Source organism: Kryptolebias marmoratus, linkage group LG14, assembly GCF_001649575.2.
Source record: "Kryptolebias marmoratus isolate JLee-2015 linkage group LG14, ASM164957v2, whole genome shotgun sequence".
NCBI classification, from domain to species: domain Eukaryota; kingdom Metazoa; phylum Chordata; class Actinopteri; order Cyprinodontiformes; family Rivulidae; genus Kryptolebias; species Kryptolebias marmoratus.
The window spans coordinates 14,620,528-14,627,355 of NC_051443.1; positions in this window are offsets into that span (position 1 = coordinate 14,620,528).

The following is a 6,828-nucleotide window of genomic DNA, read 5'->3' on the forward strand; positions in this document are numbered from 1 at the left end:
AATTAAACGAAATAAACATTTGAAATATATGAGTTTGTATGTAATGTATGAATATAATATACAAGTTTCACTTTTTAAATGGAATTACTGAAATCAATCTACTTTTTCATGATATTCTAATTTTATGACCAGCACCTGTATATGGTAAATACTGTATATGTCAAAAAAGTTGAATGAAATATTTTGGTTTTCCACTTCTTTCCTCATTATGCTTGATGAGAAAGAAATAAATCATGTAAGACTCTGGTGTAAACAGTGAAAAATCAAACCCTAAAAAAATTGTTTCCGTCTATTTACAGGAAATCTTTCCCTCTCTATAAACTATGCTACGGTAAGAAAACTGTGTGAGAAACTGAACAAATTCTTCTCACTGGTTGTATTTTCTAGACAAACAGGTGAAGCACATTTTAGATTGTTTTAAAAACCTGTCTGCACACTTCGCCGAACAAATTGGAGCGCAAATACGTACCAATACATCAAATTTATCTGACCTCTCGACCCCTAATGGCTCTTCTAAGGATGTCGCCGTTGATGACGTATTTTCAGTCACTTTGGCTTTTTCCTTACATAAACAAACACACGGTAGTTGGCAGATGTTCACAAATTTTGCTTACAAGTTTTTAATTGAAGGACACATTATTTATTAGAATGAGAGAAAAAAAAAGTCAGTTGTCTGCTGTGTGGCATCTGGTGATTTGTCCTTTGTGCTTTGAAAGAAATGAGACCAAATAAAACCGTTGTACAGAAGTTTGTTATTCAGTTGTATGTGCAAGTTTGCCCTTTATACATGGTAAAGAATATCCCTCCCCCGTATGTAAATGCTTGTCAATTAAGAATCCATACACTATCATTGCATCAGATAATTGGAAACATGATACAGTGACCACATACTGGATCAGATCGATATGGCTGCCACTTCCCTGTATGCACGCGCAGACACACCCATTCCAACAATTTTACTATTTAATTGATTTATGGAGATCAGACCTGCAGAAACATATCGATTCACATCAGGCAGCTTAAGAAAAATATGGTGATCCTGCATTTTTTTAATGATTAATATGAACAACAAAACCCAAAATGCATTTTGTATACTTTACACAAGACTGGGAATTTTCCCAAAAGAAGAAGAAAAAAACCCAAGGTAGAACAGCACCTAAATTATGTGAGGGAGAGCAGTCCTGTTTGTGTTATTGCATCATAAAGGGATGCATGAAAAGAGCGAAAGGTCAATGTTAACGAGAGTACTTCAGTTACTGGGCTGCCAGTTACTGGGCTGCCAATACAGACAAATTTAGGTGGGTTAGAAACCTCAGGAAGTGAGACCGGACCTGGTCACAGCCCTCGTGTGCATATTTGCGTACACACAGAGCCACAAATAAGTGGCACAAGTGAAAGGATACTAGCAAAATAAAAGCTCGGTCCATTCGCCGCCATTAGCCTGATTGGCCTGAGGGGTCAGCAGGGGTCAATTGATGGGTCAATCACATTGTCGATTTGATGACCTAACCACGCCGGCTCGGCCAACAGAGGGCTGGGCGCTGGGCACGCTCATTCGCCCAGCCTTCATCTGAGTTATTGCGCATGCCAAGAATACGATACATTAACAGAGAAAAATCTATCCGCTCACTTGTGCTGATTTACGTTGGGACCGCTCTGCCCTGTCAACACTCTTGACCAGCTCATTTGAACATTTCAGTGCAGGAAGATTTAGGCTGCAAATCATTTCACTGTGGCAATATGTGCACTCATGCACGCCGGTTGACATGTCTGTTTAGAGTTTTTTCAAACACGACTCAATGTATTTGCTTCGTCTTTAATTTGTTTTATTTAGATTCTCTTTCTAAAACAATTCGTCTGTATACTATTTTCTCCAAACTCTATTCTAAACATGGCAGACCTATCTGCGAGTTGAACCAAAACGCCACCCGATGGAGAACTCAAGATAAACTCATTCGTTTTCTGAGGCCGCCTTCTAATTTGAAACAAAAAGCCAGGCGGGCTGCGGATCTTTATCTGTAACCTCATTAATGATACAGCAAGTATAAAAACACAGCGGTTGAGATACTTGTCTTCACTGAAGCTGCCGAACCCGAATCCACACAAGTCAACAGAGAGACAGACCTCCATGCTTTTTTCAGAATGTCACGATCCTCCAATCAGAAAGGTTATAATAGGTTATTAAAGCAAGTGATCCAACCTTGCTTTTTCAATCTATTAGTGCTCATAATATGTGTTAAGAATGACTCAGATTTTAGGTGAAATACTGTGTTTTTAAACATTTAAAGTTCATGTGGATTTTATGTATGAGATATTGGTTTGTGCACCAAAAATTATAACAAAATTTGAACTTTAATTTTTTTTTCTTCTTGCATCTGGCTTGCTATGTCTGAGCGGTGAATGCCACTAAAAGGCTAAAACCCCACCTGTTCAGAGTTACTTTTGAGTCATAATAAATGGATGTGTACTGGTATCTCATTTGGTGACTGTATGTTGTTGTTTTTATGACTTTTAAATTTTGTATTTTATGATGTGAAGCACGTTGAACTGCCTTGTGCTGAAATGTGCTATACAAATAAACTTGACTTGACTTAAAACTTCAATCATGGGCTGCGAAAGTTAATGATGGAAATTAAGTGGTGTCAAAAAAACAAGTAAACAACAGCAACAAAAGGAACGATATCATCAACATAAATAAACATCGACAGAGGGACTTCAATAACTTCCATTGTCCACAGCTGAAGCCAAAATGTCAGGCTTATGGGTGCTGCCAGTTTGTATTTTTGAAGCCAGAGTATGCACTCTGGGTTTGTGGGGCTGTACCCTCGATACGAAGGTCCTGTCTTAACACCCTAACTCACTAACAGGCTCTCATATTGTCAATTACAGTATAACAATGGTTTTTGTAAGCCTCAAGTGACTAAACAGATGAAAAATGCACATTTTAACAGCATCAGCAAAATACAAACTACGTGACTCAACAAAAATTAACAGCTGAAAATACTTATCTGTAGTGTACTTTTATTTTCAGTCTGGAAAATGAATGTCTCATTTATTTACACGTAGAGGCAGGACTTAAAAATCATACTGCAGCTAGCCACTAGGGGACGCTCGTCCTTTGTGGCCTCAACTTCTGGTTCCCGGTCCTGTCTCTAGTAAGAATACATCTAAATGAGCTACATCTGTTTTGTGGAAATCTTTTGCCACACTCATAAAGTTTCCTTTGTAATTTTTACGTGTTGTTGTTGATGTTATCACCTCAGCCTTTTTGCTGGAATTTCTGCTTCTCCTTTGAATCGATGTATTTTTCCAAAATAAGTATGAAATATCCATTTAACAAATATCTAAAGTAACATAGTTTGTACAAAATAAACAAATATTCAGGTCATTAACAAAAAACTGACCACTTTCTCATCTAAGAAGTCTTTAATGGCTGATGGTAGTTTTCAGGTGTCAGTAGGTGTTTATGGGATTTCTAACAACTTGCCTAACAGTGACACATAAAAGCTAACAATTCATTCTTTTTGCATGATTCTCTGACAGAATTTACAGAAAGAGCACCACTGTTTGCAGACAGAAAGACACACCTAAAAGGTACTGATGAAACAAAAATCAGGTTAAGGATATCAGACTTCTGTTTTTTTTTAACAATAGCCATGTTCGATAAGTCTGTATCGGATGTCCAAATTCACACTCGGTGACCCCCCCCTACACAGGTTGGAAGGTTTGCAGTTACCTCAAACTGCTCCAATATTAAACACGGACATCTATTGTCCTCAACTGGTCTCCAGTGAACAAGCACGCAAACCCACAAGTATTTTCTGTTTGGTGGCGTGTGTGGGTGTGCGTTTCTTGTGGGGGTAGAAGACAATGGATGGGCTCATTATTAAATATTTAGGAAAAAGTAGCACATAGCCTGTAAGGTGTTAAAGATTACATTGCCAGGAGAAAGAGGGTAAAAAAATGAGATCAAATTAGTGTAAGTGGTTTTGTGCTTGTCTTTTTTTATTTGTGGACTAGAGTTTTTATCGGGAAGGCTTGTTATTTAGTGATTTTTCTTTTTTGTAACCTAATGGCAGGTGAAATATGTGACAAACTATCACACAGTGCTGAGAAATTATTTTTTTATGTCTGTCTGGTAAGAAGGTTAGCATCCCATAGTTATAGATCATCATTCAAATTAATTTATGGTCCCTATTTTTAGAAATGTGTGAATCCAATGATTACCCATTTGAAAATAATACTTTTCTCCTATGCTTTGTTTTTAAATTCATTTTAGGCATTTTATTATCAGTGATGAAAACTGTGTTTTCACACCATCAGAGTTACTAACATGATAAATAGTGTGGCCACATATTCTGATGTCCGGCAAACTTTTCCTCCTTCAGGAGCACTTCTCATGCTGCCCAGTTTGTGGTGGCTTATCCTCTCCAGGTGGGGTTTTGTCTCAGTCAGCTTGGTACAAAGAGCGTTTAGCCTCCTTCTGAATAATCCAGTGAGAGCATCCGGCAGATGGAGACCCTGGGCTTGAAACCTGAGTGTGACATCTGACACATCCACCCACAGAGGGGACTTTAGGACTGGGTGACTTCAGGTAGCTGGTGGTGGTGGTGTGGCGTTTGAACATGTCATCTAACCTACAGCTCTCTCTCTCTCTCTCTGGCCTCTCCCTGTATGTGTGTCTGTGTATGTGTGTGTTTGGTTAATGCACAGACCACAGAGTGGTTATTGGTTGGAATAAACATTTGCTCTCACCTGGAGTTGGAAAAACATCCAAGAGTCTGTTTTTACATTTGGAAACTGGTTGATAGTGATCAACATATTGTTTAATTAACACATAATTAATTAAAGGCCCTCTGCCTTTCATACGATTATCTCATGCTGAGAAGTGATGAACTTTTTGATCAAACCTTGAACATAGCATTAAGTGCGGTCACATGCAATATGCTCAGAGTATGTGTTGTCAACGACTCTCAGCAACTACCACATCAAATTTTAGGTTACTATCTGTTAAACTGATAAAGTTGTAGCCATTTTTGTATTGGCTAATGTAAATTAGCTGTGGCAATCATCTTGGATTTAATTAACTCCAAAAGTGAATCAATTGTAGATGTACATCCAGTGATTCTTTTCTTAAAGTTACATTAAAATCTATCCAATGGTTCCTGATATATTTTGCTAACAGACAAAGGAGCTGACTCTCATGGTTATTGCTAACATTTTAAGCAAAAATCTCACAGATTGAACAGCCTTAAAGTGTGTGTTGTGAATGACTCTCAGCTAAAACCACACAAATTTGATCACAATATCTTTAAAATTGAATGTATAGCTATTTTTATGCTTGTAAAAACTGGTTGGTTGTGGCAGCCATCTTGAATTGGGTTGACTCTAAAAGCTACATCCAGTGATTACTTCCTGAAGTTTAATTAAAATCCATCTAGTGTATTATGAGATATATACTAAAGATCAGTCTCATCACACCCCATTTTAGGGCAATATCTGTAAAACTGACTGATTTATAGTCACTTTTGTGTCTCTTAAAGTTGATTAGCTGAAGCGGCCATCTTAAATTGGGTTAACCAGTTGTAAATGTACTTTTAATGGGTACTTTCTGTTCCATTGAACTTTGTTCAGTGGTTCAGAAGACATCTTGGTAACAGACAGACACATGAACACACGCAGACATGAGCAAAAACATTATTGTCCACCTTTGCCTGTTGGTGGTGGGAGATAATCAAAGTACACCAACACAAAAAAAGGCAACTTTCTTTTTTTCCATTTTCCACCACTTTATGCCGTGCCGTGGCTCAGCTTTCAGGTTCATATCCCAGCTGTCAAGCATTCACAATTACTGCATATTTGTTGTTCACCTCTACGACTCGCCCTGAATGTGGTGCTCAGTAACTTATTGCCCTGTCCCTAACCTTTCTGGGTAGAGAGAGCATCCATCATGTTAAAGTGCGATCTATTCCGGCCCACCTTCTGGGCTGAGACAGCATGTGTGTTTGTGAGAGTGTGTGTGCGCCGGCTAAACTTATGAGCTGTCAGCACTAAGTGCAGAGCCTTGCTGGAATCTGACTGCCAGCGAATGACTGACAGTGACATTGCACCATTAATATTTCTATATGTGTGTCCACGTGTTTGTGTGCTTGTTGGGTGTAATTGTGCACGTTAAAACTTACCATTTGCCCTAAACAGATCTTCTTTTTTTTTTTTTCACTCTTCATGTGTACACAGCATGCGCACTGTTACCGTTTATCATCTTGATGATGATTACAGTCATCTGGGAACGTGACTGTGGCATATCAAACAGGTCCCCGGTTCGCACATCGCTGCAGTAATGGCTTTTCCAGCTCTCCATTCCCCTCGTGTTTTAATACGCTTCGATATATTTTCACGTCCTGCACCTCAAAACATATTAATTTCCTTTTCGGTGACATCCAAAACCATAAAGAGATTCAAATTGTGCTGTCATCCTACTGCATTAACGGCGCGCCTCACCAATGCTCCGGTTTTCCACTTTTCTTCAACGCGACTCCTCCTCCTTCATTTCTCCTCTTTTACTCAGTTTTTACTCACTTTCTCATCTGGACCATGTGCCCCCCCCACCCCCTCCCTCGTCCCCACTCCCCTTCTCTGCCGACCCTCCTCTTTCCCATCAGCACCCGGGAACTGATGAATGCGTGGCCTCCTATTGATCGCGATGGGTGATGGATGATGGCTGGGAGATGAGTGATGGGGTGCAGGCAAAGGTGCCAATAAGGGGGCAGCCGGAGGGTGGGGTCTCCCCTACTGGTGCTAATAGGAGAAGACTAGGATAGAGCCCCG